Source organism: Cervus elaphus, chromosome 31 (genome assembly GCF_910594005.1).
Source record: "Cervus elaphus chromosome 31, mCerEla1.1, whole genome shotgun sequence".
In the NCBI taxonomy this organism is placed as follows: domain Eukaryota; kingdom Metazoa; phylum Chordata; class Mammalia; order Artiodactyla; family Cervidae; genus Cervus; species Cervus elaphus.
Window position 1 is genome coordinate 16054142 of NC_057845.1, and position 20859 is coordinate 16075000.

Sequence of the window (20859 nt, forward strand, 5' to 3'; positions counted from 1 at the left end):
ACTATGACACTGATGTTGGAGTTATATGAGAGGGACATTTTTTTAAAATTTGTGTATGTATGTGCATGTGTGTCTCTCTCTGTGTGTGTATTAAGGCTGTAAAGGAAAAATTATGCAAAAGAAAAGAATGATAGTTAATGTAAACAATAGGTAATGTAAAAAGAGAGACAGAAACTCTAGCAGAGAATAAAAAATAAACATTGGAAATCAAAAACAGTCTGTTAGAAATAAGGAATTCCTTTGAAATTTCCAAGGAAAGACACACTAAAGATATGTTAGCAGAAACTTCCCAAATTTAAATTCAGAGGAAAATAATAAAAAGAAAAACAGAACAAAGCATTTGAGAACTGTGAGATAATCCTAAAAATGTAATGTATAAATAATTGATCAGAAGACAAAGGAGAGAATGGAGCAGGAAAAAAAAATGAAGTAATGATTCAGAAAACTCAAAAATTAACCATATACAACAACTAAGAGATCCATGAAATTCAGAGAACACCAAACAGGAATATGGATGACTCCATGCAGATAAGAAATGGATGATTAAATAAGAAATAAACAATTGGGAGAGAACAGACAAATGTCGGGTGAGGAAGAATTCTTAATAAGCTATCCTGTCCTTAATGAGGGGAAGCAAAACTCCCATCCCTAAAATGTGGGTTATACACAGTGACCACTTTCCAAAGAATACTCTGTGGAATGTAATGGTGGAGAAGAGGAGTTGTCCAGTGGAGAAACCTGACCTACAGTACCTCAGTCAGGTGGTCGAGGGCAATATAACCAGTGATATATCATTTTGATAACATATACCCTTGAAATGATGCCATGAAAAATGGCATTTTGCCTCTTTCATCTTCCTCTTGAAAACACATAACCCCTGGCTAATCACAAGCAGGACATCAGAAAATTCCAAGTTGAGGGACATTCTGCAAAATAGCTCTCCAATACTCTCCAAAACTTTCATGATCATCAAAAACAAGATGAGAAACTGTCACAGCCAAGACAAGCTTAAGTAACAATCCAATCCAATATACTGTGGCATCTTTAGTGGGATCTAGAACAGAAAAAAGTGGTATTGAACAATAACTAAATAAATCTGAATGAATTGGGAATGTCAGTTAATAACAATACATTAATATTTGTTAATCTAACAATGCATATTACTAATATAAGATATCCTACAAATTTGAGGAAAAGTTCTTCTTCACTGCAAAGTTTTGTGATAAACCTGAAAAGTTTTCCTGTATCTAGTTTACTCAGAATCTGAAAGGAGAGTTGATACATTTTAAGCAGGCAAAGACGACACTTTCTCTTTCTTATATTTTTGTCTGTCATTATCACAAACCTTTAAATTATCCAATTGACTCACATGCTGTTGACACTGGCTTTCTTCAATAGTGCATCAGTCAAAGACAGACACTGCCTTGAAGGTTTTGTGTTAATAATAATGTCACTTTTATTGGTGTGTTGCCCATGGTATCCAAAGTGCTTTTCCATCATTCCTACATTTAATTACAAAAAGAATACTTCAGAAACTCAGCGATCTCCAAACTATTCCTATCTGTATTTTGTCTTTCATATAATCCCTCTTTACCAAAATACAATTTCATGCAGATGCTGTACGATATATCTCATATTTTTCCTCCAGCATAGACAGACTCTGTCCCTAGGCAATGAGAATGTTTGGCATTGACAGCTCACGTGGAAATGCAGTCTGGGAAACATTATACGCCCTCATGGTGTGAGTTTGCATCCGTAGAGAGACCCATTTAGTATTAAGAATTCCAGGGTCACTTCCACAATGAGAAAAATTTTGAAGTCACATCCCAATTCCAATGATTTCTGTAGTATTATGAATCTTCTTTATAACTGTATTTTAGTTCAACCTTTCCAATCTTCCAGTTCAGCTCATGAGTTTAAATAAAGAGAACTCGCCAACAAATTTCTGACATCCTTGTTTCATAGTCTAACATCTGAGAAATCCCCCCCCCCAAAACCAGAGATTCAGGAAGCTTATTAAATCATCTAATTTGTGCAGAAACATAAGTGGCCCAAGGTAATAAATAGACCAATGAATAGTGAGAAAATACTTAGACGGTTGGTCAAAAACCAGGATGAAAATTTTTGGTTGCCAGGTGTCTAGAACTATGAATGGATCTATGTGAATCAGAAAATGTTATAAAGATCTTGTATAACATTTCAATTCTAACAGTGCACATCCACCATAGAAGAGTCAATCACTAAACAATCACATGGAAACAATGACTTTGCATGTTGTCATTAGCCGCTGGCTACAACATAGTATGCCCAAGGGGCATATATGGAATAGATACTTGCAGAACCTTCAACTCACTCCAGCCAATCTAGTTAATGCTGCTACTGAATACCAAAGCTCTAAGGAACAAAGATTAATAATGCCTTAGATATGATACCATTATTCAGGGAGATTTTCCAGCTACTTAATAAAAATTTGCTTACATAGGACACTCCAAATCTAGAAAGGAAGCTGATTTTTCATTATTAAGACTTGAGTTTGTATTTTCTCTGTGCAAGACCTCAGGTCCTCACTACTGTCTAAATATTTAATGAACATTTAAACCACTGATCTAATTATCCTGCAAATCCATTCTTTGGACCGAAAGAGACATTTGAAAACAAAGGAAGTGTGATATCAGGACGTGGGTGGGTATCTACAAATTTACCATATATGCACTACCAGAGATCAACAGGCAAGGAAAGTATGCAAGCTATTTATTTCTTCTTTATCTGAGTGAGCAGTAAAGGTGGAAAAATACTGTCAAATCTTATACATGTGCATGTTAAGGACATGAAAGACTAGAACTCAGCATTTTTCAATGTTACTTTTTCCTTTTTATATCTAACTTGTTATGTATTTGTTATAGAGTTTTTAGTGTCTTAATGTATTTCATCAATGACTTCCAAACAAAAAAAAAAGCAAACTTAGTATTTTTATTTTTCGAATAGGGAATAATGTTATTTATGTTTTCTCTTTTCTTTCATGGAAAGGCATTTTATTTTAAATACAATGGTGTGAACAGGTCAATCTAAGACTTGCAATCTATTCCTCTCCCCACTCCCAATACCCCCCTGATAACCATAAATTTGTTCTGTAACTCTGCAAGTCGGTTTCTGTTTTGCAAATAAGTTCATGTACACCATTTTTTTTAAGGTTCTGCATATAAGCAATATCATATGATATTTGACTTTCTCTGTCTGACATATGTCAATTAGTATGATCTTCAGGTTGATTCATATTGCTGCAAATGGCCTTGTTTCATTCTTTTTAATGCTTGAGTAATATTCCATTGTATATATGTACCACACATTTATCCATTCATCTATTGATGGAAATTTAAGTTGTTTCCATATCTTGGCTGTTGTAAACAGTACTGCAATGAACATTACATGTATCCTTTAGGACCATGTTTTTCTCTGGATAAATGCCCCCAAACTTGCTGGGCCATATGGTAGCTCTACTTTAAGTTTTTTAATGAAAGTCCTTTCACTTCTCCAAAGGAACTGTGATGGTAGTGGTAACGAATCTGCCTGCCAATGCTGCTGCTGAGTCGCTTCAGTAGTGTCCGACTCTGCACGACCCCATAGATGGGAGCCCACCAGGCTTGCCCATCCCTGGGATTCTCCAGGCAAGAACACTGGAGTGGGTTGCCATTTCCTTCCCCAGTGCATGAAAGTGAAAAGTGAGAGTGAAGTTGCTCAGTCGTGTCTGACTTAGCGACCCCATGGACTGCAGCCTACCCGGCTCCTCCATCCATGGGATTTTCCACGCAAGAGAACTGGCGTGGGGTGCCGTTGCCTTCTCTGCCTGCCGGTGCAGGAGACCCAAAAGTTACAGTTTCAATCCCTGGCCCAGGAAGAGCTTCAGAGTGGGAAATGGCAACCCAGTCCAATATTCTTGCCTGGAAAATCCCATGGACAGAGGAGTCTGGCAGGCTACAGTCTGTGGGGTGGCAAACAGTTGGACATGACTCAGCAACTGAGCACATATACATATTTACAGACACAGTAACTGTACCAGTTTACATTCCTACCAACAGTGTAGAAAGGCTCCCTTTTCTCCACAGCCTTCCAGCATTCATTGTTTGCAGATTTTCTGATGATGGTCCTTTTGACTGGAGTGCAGTTATATCTCATTGTAGTCATTACTTGAATTTCTCTAATACTTAATAAGGGCTTCCCAGGTGGCTCAGACGGTGAAGAATTTGCCTGCAACCTGGAAGAGTTGGAGTATTTTTTCCAAGTGCCTCTTGACCATCTGTATGCATTTTTGGGGAAAATGTCTCTTTAGGTCTTTGACCCATTTTTTTGATTGAGCTGTTTGTTTGTTTGTTTTAATTTTGAGCTGCATGAACTGTTTGTAAATTTTGGAGACTAATCCCTTGCCAGATGCATCATTGGTAAATATTTTCTGCCACTCTTTGGGTTGACAAATTGGAGAAGTAAAACTGTTACTGTTTGCAGATGACATGATACTATACATAGAAAAGCCTGAAGATGTTATTTATGTTGCATTTTCTGATATATTTGTACTTTTCTTATTTTAAGTAATAAAAATTCAAGTTATTTTTTTTTGTTTGTTTTATGTAGTTCACATATACTGTAAATGTGAAAATACACAGAACATTCATAGAATTTCAGCTCCCAGGTATAAAGCCCAGATAACGTTCATAAGCATAAGGCAACATGATGTTCAAATCAATAGGTTTTGTAATTTTGAAAAAATAATAAAACCTCAATATTTATCAATGATAGAAGGTAATGAATGTAAATATACTTATAGGATAGATTCTTACCCAATAATAAAGAATGCAAGGTACAGATACATATGTTAGATGAAGAAAAGCCAAGAGGAAAAAATCAAGTCTTTGTAGAATGTACACAGTATGTTTCATCCATAAAGAGCCCCCCAAATAAGAAATAAAAAAAAAAACCCTAAAAAAAAAGAAAAGAAAAAAAAAACCCTAAGCAAACAAGCAAGAAAAACTACAAAGAAAATCAGAGAGTAATTCACAGCGTATAGAGTAGAAGTTGAACACATCTGAGAGAAAAGGAGGATGATACGGTTTGGAAGGAATAGGCAGTAGATTTAAGAGGTCCTAGAATTATTTTGATGCTTAATTATTATTGATGCTTTTGAAGTATGTTGTTGCAGAAGACTCTTGAGAGTCTCTTGGACAACAAGGAAATCAAACCAGTAAACCCTAAAGAAAATCAGTCCTGAATATTTATTGGAAAGACTGAAGCTGAAGCTGAAATACACTGGCCACCTCATGCCAAGAACTGACTCATTGGAAAAGACCCTGATGCTGGGAGAGAGTGAAGGCAGGAAGAGAAGGGGACGACAGAGGATGAGATGGCTGGCTGGCATCACCGACTCGATGGACATGAGTTTGAGCATCCACTAGTTGGTGATGGACAGGGAAGCCTGGCGTGCTGCAGTCCATGGGGTCACAGAGTCAGACACGAATGAGTGAATGAACTGAACTGAAGAGTTATTTTATTTCTTCAGTAAAGTCATATTTGCTCCAACATTTATCTATAATTTCAAATTGTAAATTTATTTATATACTTCCCTGATCACTCAAAGGTAAAGAATCTTCCTGCCAGTTCAGGAGATGCAGGAGACACAGGTTTGAACCCTGGGTTGTGAAAATCCCCTGGAGAAGAAAATGGCAAACACTCCAGAATTCTTGCCAGGCAAGTCCCACGGGCAGAGGAGACTAGCTACTCACAAAGAGTTGGCCACGACTGAACACGGGCACAGGATATACAGGTGTGTCTCCAGGTGGAGTGCAGTGGGTGTGACAAGTTACTGCTGGCCACCTGCTCTGTGTCCAGCACTGGCAAACACTTATACCACAGTAAAAATAAAAGTAATGTAATTTCTTTGCAAAAATTTTGAAAACTTGTAATTAACTTATTAATAAATATTAGTTGATTGTTGCTGGGTGCTAGAGATAATAGTGAGAAAGGGAAGCAGAATGTTTATTTTCAAGAAAGCTTATTTTAATTGGAGCAGGAGTCATGTACTGAGAGAATGCAATTATACTACTATGACCACTGTGTTGGATGCTATGTGGTGTAGAGGCAGGCAGGGGACCAGTGAATATGGGGAAGTCATTCCTTCTATGATAGCAGAGTCAGCCTCTTACCAGAGATCTTAAGAGTGCCAGTGAACTAGCCCCATGGAAGAATATAGTAATATTTCCAGGCAAATAGAATATGTGAAGCCATCTCTTTATCTTTCAGCATGAGATATCAATAGATCATTTGAAAAGTTGATGAATTATGGAATACTAGTATTGCATATTAGGGATTATATCAGTACTTATCAGACCAATGAATGGTGAAAAGGAATTTTAGGGGATGAGACTAGGGATCTTGGCATAGGAACCTGGTGTGGGCAGTGAGGATAGACTTTTATTTATTTGAAAAATCATAATGGTTAGATTTTTTGAATCTTAAAAATATAGCAATAGGACTAGTAGTCTGCACTATAGTCACTTCACTATAGTAGTTAAGCAAGTGAAGTGAAGTTGCTCAGTTGTGTCTGACTCTTTGCGACCCCATGGACTGTAGCCTATGAGATTGTAGTTAAAGGAGAGTCCAAAAGAAATCTCCAAAGACTGGCTCCATTAGAAGACTTGGAGTTTCAAAAGGAGATATTTGTAGTGACCCAGAGTATGGACAGGGCTTCCCAAGTGGCTCAAAGTTAAACAATCTGTCTGCCAATACAGGAGACTCAGGAAATGTGGGTTCGAGTTCTGGGTCAGGAAGATATCTTGGAGGACGGAATGACAGCCCAGTATTCTTGCCTGGAAAATCCCACGAACAGAGGAAACTGGCAGCCTGCAGGCCATGGGGTTGCAAAGAGTTGGACACAACTGAGCACAACAGCGAAAATAGATTACGGGCAATGGTTATCTTCATACTTGAGCCAGTTACCTGTTATTGCAGCTGCAATTACAAGTGGCCATACTTCCCTCCTATACTTGTGCACAGGCATGGGCACATGCGCACACACACACACACACACACACACACACACACACTTCTAGGACTTGGCATTATTAGCTGGGAGGAAGTTTTCATAACTGCAGAAGAAATCATCTAAAAAAAAAAAATGGTAGAAGTTAAAAAGGCAAGGAAAAGAAGAGGAGCCAAACTGTCAAATAAATGGAAAGAAAGAAGATGAAGTAATTCCAGTATCATAACAATGATACATATGAATCTGACACAGAATCGTCATGGCTTTTAAACAAGCAATAAATTTAACCCTCCTCCCCCATCCACGAACGCAGAAACCACAGATATGGAATGCTAAATATGGGACTTGAGCTTCCTCAGTTTGGGTATGCACAATGGATCCTGGAACCAATCCTCTGTGGATACTGAGGAATGATTGATTGTATATGCTGCTCCATAGAAAAATGAAAAGAACTCCCAAACTCCAGATGGAAACCTAATATAAATGGTTAGATTTTTATTTTGCTTTAATATTCATCAAAAGTGAGTATATAAAATCCAAAAAAATCATTCCACAGTATTTAGATGAAAGTGCAGATACACTAATTAACATTCACCATGTTATATTTTGAGAATGTGAATTGCTTGACAATAGTAGATATTCAAAAAGTTGAGACAATTAAAATGGGGAAATACTGATATCTAAAGCACTTTCAGTTCCTTAGACTGATTTTAGCTGGGATTCATCAAGTGTGTTCACTAGTATCACTGGTGATTCTACTATCTCTGATGTCCATTAGGACCCATGTTTTGATGTTACCTTAATGTCTGAAATCTATAAATCACAATTAAGCAAACAAATTAAACAGACTTGAAATAGGCCTAAATTTTGAAAGAATATATTCATAAAAATGTCTACAAATAGAAAAACAGGTTGCCCATCTGGTATAATGCTTGGTTAACCCAGTAAATTTTTTTAAACATCTGAGAAAGATATTTCCAGTAACACAAAAATTGATTTTAAATTTTGCAAATAGATTTGACATTTTAAATGTTACAATTAGTATAGCATGTAACATTTGTAAATTACATAACATGTAATATAAAATAGTAAATTATATAACATTACATAATGTAAAATGTTACAATTTCTCTATCAAATTTAGGAAATAAGCAACCAATTTTGCATTTTTCTCTGTAACATGAGATTTGACAATAGAAGCCTGGTTCTAAAATTCATATAGTTCTTTCTCTCTTTGTGTGCCTTACAAAGAGTTAGATTAGTACTTAATGCTCTCAACAAGTTTAGACAGTAGTTTTTGTTTTTGTTTTTTTCTTACAAAATTGTTTTATTTTTAGTGGAGTATAGTTGCTTTACAATAGTATGTTAGTTTATGCTATACAATAAAATGAATCACCTATATGTACATATATATCCCATTTGTTGCATATTCTTTCCACTTAGATCATCACAGCATATTTAGTAGAGTTCCCTATTGCTTACAGTAAGTTCTTATTAGTAGGCTCTTTTATACACTATCATTGTTGTTCAGTCACTAAATCATATTAGACTCTTTGCAACCCCATAGACTACAGCATGCCAGGTTCCCCTGTCCTTCATTGTCTCCCAGAGTCAGCTCAGATTCATGTCCATTGAGTCGATGATGCTATCTAAACATCTTGTCCTCTGCGACCCCATTCTCCTTTTGCCTTCAATCTTTCCAAGAATCAATGTCTTTTCCTGTGAGTCAGCTCTTTGCATCAGGTGTCCAAAGCATTTGAGCTTCATTTTTAGCATCAGTCCTTCCAATGAATATTCATGGTTGATCTCCTGTAGGACTGACTGTAAAACATGTGTTTATCTTCCAAGAAACTGATGTTGAAGCTGAAACTCCAATACTTTGGCCAGCTGATGTGAAGAGCTGACTCATTTGAAAAGACCCTGATGCTGGGAAAGATTGAGGGCAGGAGGAGAAGGGGACGACAGAGGATGAGTTAGTTGGATGTCATCACTGACTCAATAGACATGAGTTTGGGTAAACTCCAGGAGTTTGTGACTGGACAGGGAGGCCTGGTGTGCTGCAGTCCATGGGGTTGCAAAGAGCTGGACATGACTGAGCAACTGAACTGAACTGAACTAACCATTTATATCAGAATGAACTGATATGTCAATAGCATCATCTTTAAACTCTTAGGACTTCCATCTTATCTGTGAGGTACTTAATTTCATGCTCTAACAAAATTGCTGATTTATATTCTCTACTAAATAATCCTTCTAACTTTGTCCAAAAATGATTAAATGGTCAGTGTTTTCCAAAAAGACAATTATAAGCTGCTATTGGAAAGAGAAGAGTTGCTTTCATAAATGTAGTATGACGTTGTTTTTTATTAACATAGCTAACATTCCTCACCAAATTAAAATGTATCAATGTATTATGTAAAGATATATGAGCTTAGATGTTTGTTCAGAGTAGATTTATTTTCTATGCTTTCACAGTGATTTTAGTGCAGAATTTAAATTAACCAAATCAAAACTTCTATTATTTTCTTTGGCAAAATATCACACTATTTGCAACTGATGATGCATTTATATAATTTTACACATAATTTCAGTCAAACAAATGTATTCAAATTCCTAATACATACCCTCAGCTTTATCTTTTATTACTTTTGAAAATCCAGTAGTAATGTTGTGATTGTTATTTAATTCCTTGATGCTTTTCATTTTTGAGTTTACAGACTTCTAGCTCTATTATAGGCTTTTAATAAGATCAAAATGCATGGTTTTAAGAACCTAATTTCAAATATGTATTGAGTGATATGACAAAAAAATAGTAAATGAATTACTTTTCTATAATGTAGTTTGTTTAAAAGTTTTAGCTGTACTGTGTACCTTATTTCTACTTATAACTTTAATGAGTTGGGTTGAGTTATGAAGGGTACCAATAGTGTTTGTGTTTGGGGAAAAAGACCATTTCAAATACCTGCTTCTGAAATAATTCAAGCATAATTTTAACCTAAATCAATTGTGTGTGTGTTTTCCCTGTGGCATATCCTTCTAGATGTGTGAGTGTTCCATCTTCTTTTGTCTTTATGAAGATATTGGCCTTACACCATATTTCCTTTTTTTTTTTTTTAAGTATTTGCTGCATTTTTTCACTTTGCTTAATTTTATTTTCTTTTATAGAATATGTATTTCTAACTTCTGGTGATCTTATTATATAACTGCAAATTCAATGAGTAAGACACTATATGAGACCACAGCAGTACTCTTTTACTTGCACGGCGAGGCTTATTATAAGGATCTTTAAGGGTGATGTTACTTTGTTTTTCCTTGAGAAGAATCACATGTCATCATGTAGATGTTTTTCATTGTTTTTGTTAGTTTCCTTATTAGAGAAATCTAACATTATTCTTAAAGGAGGGAGAAAACTTGGGAGTCAGAATGCGAGGTGAATGGCAGGAGAATGATAGGGCTGACAGAATGAGCACCACTCAGTTAATACATTTTATTTTAGTCCTTTTATTTACCATGTGAGATGCCTACCTCAGCTGTGCCTGATTTTCTTAAGGTTGTATTTTCCCTGGTGGGGAATATTCTAGAAGTCTATCTGTATCCTTTAAATATTCCTCTTCTTTTAGATCCTGAAGCAACTATGGGGAGTACCTAGTGTCAAAAGAACCTCAACCTATCTTAAGTTCTTTAGGCCACTCAGAGAACATCCGAGCTGCCTACTGGTTTTTCTCTTAGCACTGTCAAAGTCAGCTATCAATGATATATTTGCTTGTCAACTTTCATGAAAATTGCCACTCTTAACTCCTTGTGAGATTTATGCATCCCCCTTTTCAAGATCTTTCTAGTTGGGAATTAAGGCAAAAATAGGAAAATATATACATATGTATATATGTATGTAAGTATACAGGCATCTCAGGTGGAGATAGTGGTAAAGAACCCAACTGTCAATGCAGGAGAAATGAGATTCAGGTTCGATCCTTGGTCAGGAAGATCCCCTGGAGGAGGGCAGGGTAACCCACTTCAGTATTCTTGCCTAGAGAATCCCATGGACAGAGGAGACTGGTGGGATATGGTCCATATTTTGCAGAGTCAGACACAAAAGAAGTGACTTCAGTTCAGTTCAGTCGCTCAGGAGTGCCCAACTTTTTGTGACCCCACGGACTGTAGCATGCCAGGCTTCCATGTCCATCACCAAATCCTGGACCTTGCTCAAACTCATGTCTATTGAGTTGGTGATGTTGTCCAAACATCTCATCCTCTGTCATCCCCTTCTCCTCCTGCCTTCAGTCTTTCCCAGCATCAGGGTCTTTTCAAATGAGTCAGTTCTTCACATCAGGTGGCCAAAGTACTGGAGTTTCAGCTTCAGCATCAGTCCTTCCAATGAATATTCAGGACTGATTTCCTTTAGGATTGACTGATTTGATCTCCTTGATGTCCAAGGGACTCTCAAGAGTCTTCTCCAATATCACAGTTCAAAAGCATCAATTCTTTGGCACTCAGCTTTCTTTGTAGTCCAACTCTCACATCCATCCATGACTACTGGAAAAGCCATACATAGCTTTGACTAGATGTACCTTTGTTGACAAAGTAATGTCTATGCTTTTTAATATGCTGCCTAGGTTTGTCATAGCTTTTCTTCCAAGGAGCAAGCATCTTTTAATTTCATGGCTTCAATCACCATTTAAAGTGATTTTGGAGCCCAAGAAAATCAAGTCCGTCACTGCATCCATTTTTACCCCTTCTATTTGCCATGCAGTGATGGGACCAGATGCCAGTGATCTTCGTTTTTTGAATGTTGAGTTTTAAGCCAGCTTTCTCACTCTCCTCTTTCACTTTCATCAAGAGGGTCTTTAGTTCTTCTTAACTGTCTGCCATAAGAGTGGTGTCATCTGTGTATCTGAGGTTATTGATATTTCTCCTGGCAATCTTGACTGAAGCTTCTGCTTTGTCCAGCCCAGCATATCTCATGATATACTCTGCATATAAGTTAAATAAGCAGGGTGACAATATACAGACTTGTCATACTTCTTTCGCAATTTGGAACAAGTCTGTTGTTCCATGTCTGGTTCTAACTGTTGCTGCTTGACTTACATACAAATTTCTCAGGAGGCAGGTAAGGTGGTATGTTATTCCCATCTCTCGAAGAATTTTACACAGTTTGTTGTGATCCACACAGTCAAAGGTATTGGCTGTCAGGAAGCATTTAACAAGAGGGTTCCTGTGTGCTATTTTGGATCTGTCAGGAACCCTCTGGCCCTTATTAATTCCTGAATATTCAGGAATTAAGAGGAGAGGCACGCCTTTCCCGGGGCTAAATATTCAGTTTTTGTATTGAAAGATATAGAAACCTCCACCATAAACTCCTAGTTCTATTAAAACAGATGCTGGCCCTGCCTATATTTCTAGATACTTTAAACAATTTTTACCATCTTTTTCTATTCAACATATTACAGGTATTCCTTATAATCCACAGACACAAGACATAGTCTTGTTATAAAGACTAAAGTTATAAATAAAAAAATTAAAGAAGGAGGAATACACAGGAACACTACTGTCTTCCTTATCTAAAGCAGACTTTACTAGATTCCAACATAAGATATTTTCTAAACCCATAATTATTGTTAATACAGCTTTATTTGCTTTAAAATGTTTAAACCTACCACAGGGAAATATTTTAACAAGAGCAGAAAGACATTTCGAGGAATTGAAGGACACTTCTCTTCCTCTGCCCATTTGGGACCAAATATGTAAATTATCATACATGAAACGGATTGCCAGTCCAGGTTCTATGCATGATATAAGGATGCTCGGGGCTGGTGCACTGGGATGACCCAGAGGGATGGGATGGGGAGGGAGGTGGGAGGGGGGTTCATGATGGGGAACACATGTACACCGATGGCGGGTTCAAGTCAACGTATGGCAAAACCAATACAATGTTGTAAAGTAAAATAAATAATTAAAAAAAAAAAAAAGCAGAAGTAGATTATTTTCTGGACTCTCTTGCTTTTCTAATAATAGAGCAGATGTTGGCAATTTCATCTCTGGTTCCTCTGTCTTTTTAAATCCAGCAAGAACATATGAAAGTTCTTGGTGCACATACTATTGAAGCCTGGCTTGGAGGATTTTGATCATTACTTTGCTAGCAAGTGAGATGAGTGCAATTTGCAGTAGTTTGAACATTCCTTGACATTTCCTTTCTTTGGGATTGAAATAAAAACGGATATTTTCCAGTCCTGTGGCCACTGCTGGATTTTCCAAATTTGCTAGCAATTTAAGTCTAGCACTTTCACAGCATCAGCTTTTAGGAGTTGAAATAGCTCAACTGGAATTCCATCACCTCCACTAGATTTGTTCAGAGTGATGCTTCCTATGGCCCACTTGACTTTGTACTCCAGGATATCTAGCTCTAGCTAAGTGATCACACCATCTTGCTTATCTGGGTCATAAAGATTTTTGTATAGTTCTTCTGTGTATTTTTGCAACTTCTTAATGTCTTCTGCTTCTGTTAGGTCCGTACCATTTCTGTCCTTTATTGTACCCATCTTTGCAAGAAATCTTCCCTTTATATCTGTAATTTTCTTGAAGAGATCTCTAGTCTTTCCCATTCTGTTGTTTTGTTCTATTTTTTTTTTTTTTTTTTGCATTGATCATGTAGGACGTTTTTCTTATCTCGCATGCTAATCTTTGGAAGTCTACATTCAGATGGGCATACCGTTCCTTTTCTCCTTTGCCTTTAGCTTCTCTTCTTATCTCAGATATTTGTAAGGCCTCGTCAGACATCCATTTTGCCTTTTTGCATTTCTTTTCTTGGGGAAGGTCTTGATCCCTTCTTCCTGTACAATGTCACGAACTTCCATCCATAGTTATTCAGGCACTCTGTCTACCAGATCTAATCTGTTTAATCTATTTCTCACTTTCACTCTATAATCATAAGGGATTTGATTTAGGTCATACCTGAATGGCCTAGTAGTTTTCCCTATTCTCTTCAATTTAAGTTTGAGTCTGGCAATAAGGAGTTCATGATCTGAGCTACAGTCAGCTCCCAGTCTTGTTTTTGCTGACTGTATAGAACTCTTCTATCTTTGGCTGCAAAGAACGTAATCAGTTTGATTTCGGTGTTGACCATCTGGTGATGTCCATGTGTAGAGTCTTCTCTTGTGTTGTTGGAAGAGGGTGTTTGCTATGACCAGTGTGTTCTCCTGGCAAAACTCTATTAGCCTTTGCCCTGCTTCATTCCTTACCCCAAGGCCAAATTTGCCTGTTACTCCAGGTGTTTCTTGACTTCCTACTTTTGCATTCCTGTCCCCTATTATGAAAAGGACATCTTTTTTTGGTGTCAGTTCTAGAAGGTCTTGTAGGTCTTCATAGGGCTGTTCAACTTCAGCTTCTTTGGTATTTGTGGTTGGGACAGAGACTTGGATTACTGTGATATCAAATAGTTTGCCTTGGAAATGAACAGAGATCATCTGTCATTTTTTTAGACTGAACCCAAGTACTGCAATTCAGACTCTTTTGTTGACTTTGAGGGCTACTCCATTTCATCTAAGGGATTCTTGCCCACATTGTAGGTATAATGATCATCTGAATTAAATTTGCCCATCCAGTCCATTTTAATTCACTGATACCTAAAATGTCTATGTTCACTCTTGCCATCTCCTGTTTAATCACTTCCAACTTACCGTGAATCCTGGACCTAGTATTCCAGGTTCCTATGCAATATTGTTCTTTACAGCATCAGGCTTTACTTCCGTTTCCAGTCATATCCACAACTAGGCATTTTTTTCACTTTGGCTACATCTCTTCATTCTTTCTGGAGTTATTTCTCCACACTTCTCTAGTATCATTTTGGGCACCTAATGACCTGGTGAGTTCATCTTTCACTGTTATATCTTATTGCCTTATCATACTGTTCATGGGGTTCTCAAGGCAGGAATACAGAAGTAGTTTGCCATTCCCATCTGCAGTGGACTGTGTCTTGTTTAGAACTCTCCACTATGACCTGTCCATCTTGTGTGGCCCTACACACCATGGCTTATAGTTTCATTGAGTTAGACAAGGTTGTAGTCCATGTGCTCAGTTTGATTAATTTTCTGTGATTGTGATATATATATACACACACACACACACACACACACACACACATAGGAAATTGAAACTGAAAGTTGTTCAGTCCTCCCTGAATCTTTGCAATGCCATAGAATGTAGCCTGCCAGGTTCCTCTGTCCATGGAATTCTTCAGGCAGACATACTGGAGTTGGTAGCTGTTCCCTTCTCCAGGGGATCTTCCCAACCCAGGGAAAGAACCCAGACTTCCCACATTGCAGGCCAATTCTTTACCATCTGAGCTATCTGGAAAAAAAAAATATATATATATATAGTATATATATATATATATCAGTTCAGTTCAGTTCAGTCGCTCAGTCGTGTCTGACTCTGCGACCCCATGAATCGCAGCACGCCAAGCCTCCCTGTCCGTCACCAACTCCCAGAGTCAACACAAACCCATGCCCATAGAGTCGGTGATGCCATCCAGCCATCTCATCCTCTGTCGTCCCTTTCTCATCCTGCCCCCAATCCCTCCCAGCATCAGGGTCTTTTCCAATGAGTCAACTCTTCCCATGAGGTGGCCAAAGTACTGCAGTTTCAGCTTCAGCATCAGTCCTTTCAATGAACACCCAGGACTGATCTCCTTTAGGATGGACTGGTTGGATCTCCTTGCAGTCCAAGGGACTCTCAACAGTCTTCTCCAACACTACAGTTTAAAAGCGTCAATTCTTCGGTGCTCAGCTTTCTTCACAGTCCAGCTCTCACATCCATACATGACCGCTGGAAAGACCATAGCCTTGACCAGACAGACCTTTGTTGGCAAAGTAATGTCCCTGCTTTTTAATATGCTGTCTAAGTTGGTAATAACTTTCCTTCCAAGGAGTAAGCGTCTTTTAATTTCATGGCTGCAATCACCATCTGCAGTGATTTTGGAGCCCCCAAAAATAAAGTCTGGCACTGTTTCCATTGTCTCCCCATCTATTTCCCATGAGGTGATGGGACCAGATGCCATGATCTTAGTTTTCTGAATGTTGAGCTTTAAGCCAACATTTTCACTCTCCTCTTTCACTTTCATCAAGAGGCTTTTTAGTTCCTCTTCACTTTCTGCCTTAAGGGTGGTGTCATCTGCATATCTGAGGTTATTGATATTTCCCCCAGCAATCTTGATTCTAGTTTGTGCTTCTTACAGCCCGGCATTTCTCATGATGTACTGTGTATATAAGTTAAATAAGCAGGGTGACAATATACAGCCTTGACGTACTCCTTTTCCTATTTGGAACCAGTCTGTTGTTCCATGTCCAGTTCTAACTGTTGCTTCCTGACCTGCATACAGGTTTCTCAAGAGATATTTCAGGTGGTCTGGTATTCTCATCTCTTTCAGAATTTTCCACAGTTTGTTGTGATCCACACAGTTGAAGACTTCGGCGTAGTCAATAAAGCAGAAATAGATGTTTTTCTGGAACCCTCTTGCTTTTTTGATGATACAGAGGATGTTGGCAATTTAATCTCTGGTTCTTCTGCCTTTTCTAAAACCAGCTTGAACATCTGGAAGTTCACAGTTCACATATTGTTGAAGCTTGGCTTGAAGAATTTTGAGCATTACTTTACTAGTGTGTGAGATGAGTGCAATTTTGTGGTAGTTTGAGCATTATTTGGGATTGCCTTTCTTAGGGATTGGAATGAAAACTGACTATATATATAAATATATACACACGCACACTATTGATGGATAGCCTTCCTGCCCCATTCTTTTGGGAGAGGGAAGTGGGTTGGTAACACTCTGATGTCTACTAGATAAAATGGTACTGAACAAAATTTTAGATATTGCAGATATTGGTCCTTTCAGGGTTCATATACTAGTCTTCACTATTTTAGCATCCTCAGGAATACCTTTTGGAATTTTGATTGCTAGATGGATATTAAATGGATCTCCTAAATCTAAGGAAACTATTGCTTGATATTATTAGGATATTTAAATTTTTTCAATGAGATTTTAACTTTCTTATTTCTGCAATAGATTAAAATGCCCTGGTTTGTTTGTTTTATAAATAGTGTTTTCTAAGATATGATGTATATCACACGATATCTTAAAAATTGTAATTGGTGGAAGTTTTTTTTAAGTTTTTAATAAGAAATTTATGTTCTGTAAGATTATTTACAGATTCCTCAATCTTGAGAAATTTTTGATGCTTCAGAGATAATCCACACAAAACAAATAACATAGCATGAAAAAATATATTGAAGAAAAAATGTAATAAATTAGATCTGCAGTGAAATGTTAACATTGCCAGGGGGATTTAAAAAAAAAAGAACAACGGTTTATGTAACTAGTTTCTTTTAGGCTCTCTTTTCGTAATGATTTCTTGGCTAAGTCTGTTTTATAAAATCATTGCATTCTCTGTTCTTCTTCTGTTTATATTATTCTTTTAAAAGTTATCAAAATAGACTATTGCTTGTAGCCATAACACGCTCAGATGACTTTAATGTAGGATATTACAACCTTGTCTCCTGTGGTTAAATGTGACTCATGCATTAAATCAAGAATTAAGAGTGGAAGGCTTCCTCTTGATGCAGAAGAGGTCACTTCACATGAGAACAAGACCAAAATAGACTGTTAAACAAAGTCTTTTCTAGAGAGTAGATAGGTCTGACTTCTTTTTATCACCATGGAATATTTTTTTTTACCTTTTTATTGTGGTAATTAACATACAATATTAAATTAGTTTCAGGTGTGCAACATAGCGACTCAATATTTTTGTACAGTATGAACTAACTGATCACCTCAATAAGATCATTGCCATTTATCAGCATATGAATTTGTTGCAATATTATTAACTGTATTCCCTGTGTGTATATTACATCACTGTAATTTATTTATTTTATATCTGGAAGTGTGTATTTCTTATTCTACCTCATAAATTCATGCAACAACAATGGGAAACAGTATGAAGCTTCTTCAAAAAACTAAAGTAGAACCACCTACATGAGCCATCATTTCCATTTCTAGCTATTTATCCAAAGAGAATAGGAATACAAATTCAAAAAGCTATATGTACCCTTCTGTTCATTGTAGGGCTAGTTACAATGTGCAAGATGAGGAAGCAACCTAAATGTCTTCATGAAATTTTAAAACGTAAATGTCACTTAGACACATCTGTACCAACATGCTTACTTGAAAACGAAATGAAATAATCTTGCCCAACATCGCAGAGCTTGCCATTAACATGGTCAGTTTATGAATCTAGAAATTCTGATGTACCATCCAGTTGCTGTTATATTTTTTAGTAATTTACATATAATATTTATTTTAAACAAAAACAAATGTCATTCAAACACTTTCAGTTACAGCCATTACACCAGTGACAGAAAGGTCTTTTAGCAGACATATTTACAAATACTTCAAATACACAAAAGAAACAATAAATTACTTAGATGTGACCCATACCTTTTTATTTAACTAGCTTTTAAAATATACTTATATCTTTAAAGCACATTGTAAATATATGTTAGGTAAGTATGTGACAAATGTATCAGAGGGAATTTCAAATTTATATTATTAATATGACAATATTTTTTCTATTTTTTCTTTAAAGAACTTAGTAAGGATTTAAAATTATAGAGACTAAACCCTACTTGCTGATTTTCTTCCATATTTTCTCCTCATATATGGAATGTTTTCTCCCATGATATAGTCCTCTAGGCTCCTCTGTTCACAGAATTCTCCATGTGAGAATATTAGAGTGTGTTCCCTTCTCCGGGGGATCTTCCTGACCCAGGGATCCAGAGACTGAACTCAGGTCTCCTGCATTGCATTTAAAGTAAAGCATTACTTTACTTTCTGAGCCACCGGGGAAGCTACATGTATATGCATATATATATCATTTCAGTTCAGTTCAGTCGCTCAGTCATGTCCGACTCTTTGCGACCCCATGAATCGCAGCACGCCAGGCCTCCCTGTCCATCACCAACTCCCGGAGTTTACTCAAACTCATGTCCATTGAGTCGGTGATGCCTTCCAACCATCTCATCCTCTGTTGTCCCCTTCTCCTCCTGCCCCCAATCCTTCCCAGCATCAGGGTCTTTTCCAATGAGTCAACTCTTCGCATGAGGTGGCCAAAGTATTGGAGTTTCAGCTTCAGCATCAGTCCTTCCAATGAACACCCATTATATATATATCTACATACATATAATTTTTAGAATACATTTAGAATATATATTTTTTGTATTTATGCTCTGCCATCTTATGTCATATTAGTTTAATTATGTATTTTTAAACTTATACTTAATTTGCTTAATTTTTTCTAAATTCTTAAGCTTATTTTTTGTTTCAGTTTTTCCCCCTCTTCATTGTTTATACATGTATACTTCCTGATGTCAATTACTGTAATTGTTTCAGGGAGCCCTTTTTATTTCCAGTTCAGGCAATTTTGGTGTATTCCCTATATATTTAATCTGTTAAACTCATGATCCTCCTAAATGAGGAGGAAAAATGTTCCTGCATTTATTAATTCTACCAATACAGGTGAATGATTTTTATAATCTCTATCTTGTATCTGGAGATTATCATTTAGTGTAGTCTTTTTCTTTGGGAGCTAATGGCCTCCAGCATTAATTTACATACAAATTCATTTAGACTGTATGATCTTAAGAGAAGAATCTCCATAGAGTTATCTCTGTCTTGCCTTGAAATGATACAGAAATAAATAACACATTTGTGACCTCTAGATTTGGCAAATATATCATTGAGCTAGTATGGCAAAAAGGAAATTAGTTTCTTACTAGCTGGGGATTTCATTCCACTCTGAAACAGAAGTCATTTTAATAAAAAAAAAAAAATAATTGATCCCTTGGAGTATATTCAGAGATCTTGAGTTACTGAATGAGACATTAGTTAATCTTACTGTATTTGAAATGAAATAGATTGAGGGGATAAAACAGAGCAGGCTCAGAAAGAGAGAAGGTTAAGAGTCAGAAAGCATCATCCCCAAGTCATTTTATGTATTAATAAAACCATTATACAATGAGACGTTTGGGAGACAATTCTCTAGGGTGCTCTCTTATTTCTCTACCTGTTTTGAGAGACATCATTGACCCTTTTAGTTCTGGCAAACCTATCCAAGGATGTTTGCATTGCAAAATACCATGAAAAATATAGTCCCTCCCTCTAGAGCAAAGAAAAGTTGTGTTTTTTGTCCAGAATAAGAAAGCTAATGTTTTCTACTGTTGCAAAGCTTGGACAGTTTTGCTTGCAGTCCCTCTATATCAGCCGGCATTTCTTAGGCTCAGGCTTCCTCCTCCGAGGCCCCTAGCAACTAATTCAGCATTCAACTAGACCAACCTGTGCTTCACTGGGGGCCCCTAGCAACTAATTCAGCATTCAATTAGACCAACCTGTGCTTCACCCCAGTGGAACGTGTGAGGGAAATGGAACTGATACAAAACAAACGTGAAGCTCTTACTTCCTCCCCTGCCGTGAGTGTTACACTCTTTTTATTCTGAACCAATAAGCTTTTGTCTTCTGCTGGCATCCACAAACCTGTGGCAAGCCTAACTGCTAGTCTAGGTTAATATCACAGACTCTTGACAGTTCTTTAGACAATTTTCTCTTTGAAGATCTTTTAATTTCTGTTATGAATTAGGAACTCCAAAATTTCTTATTGGATTTTTTTTGCTTACATCTTTCTCTTTTCCTCTCTTCCTTTTAAAAAGTTGTTTGTGTTTTTATTTTTAATGAAAATCGGAAAAATAATATCAGTAAGTTTTTTTAAGTTTTTTTTTTTTTTTTTTTAAAT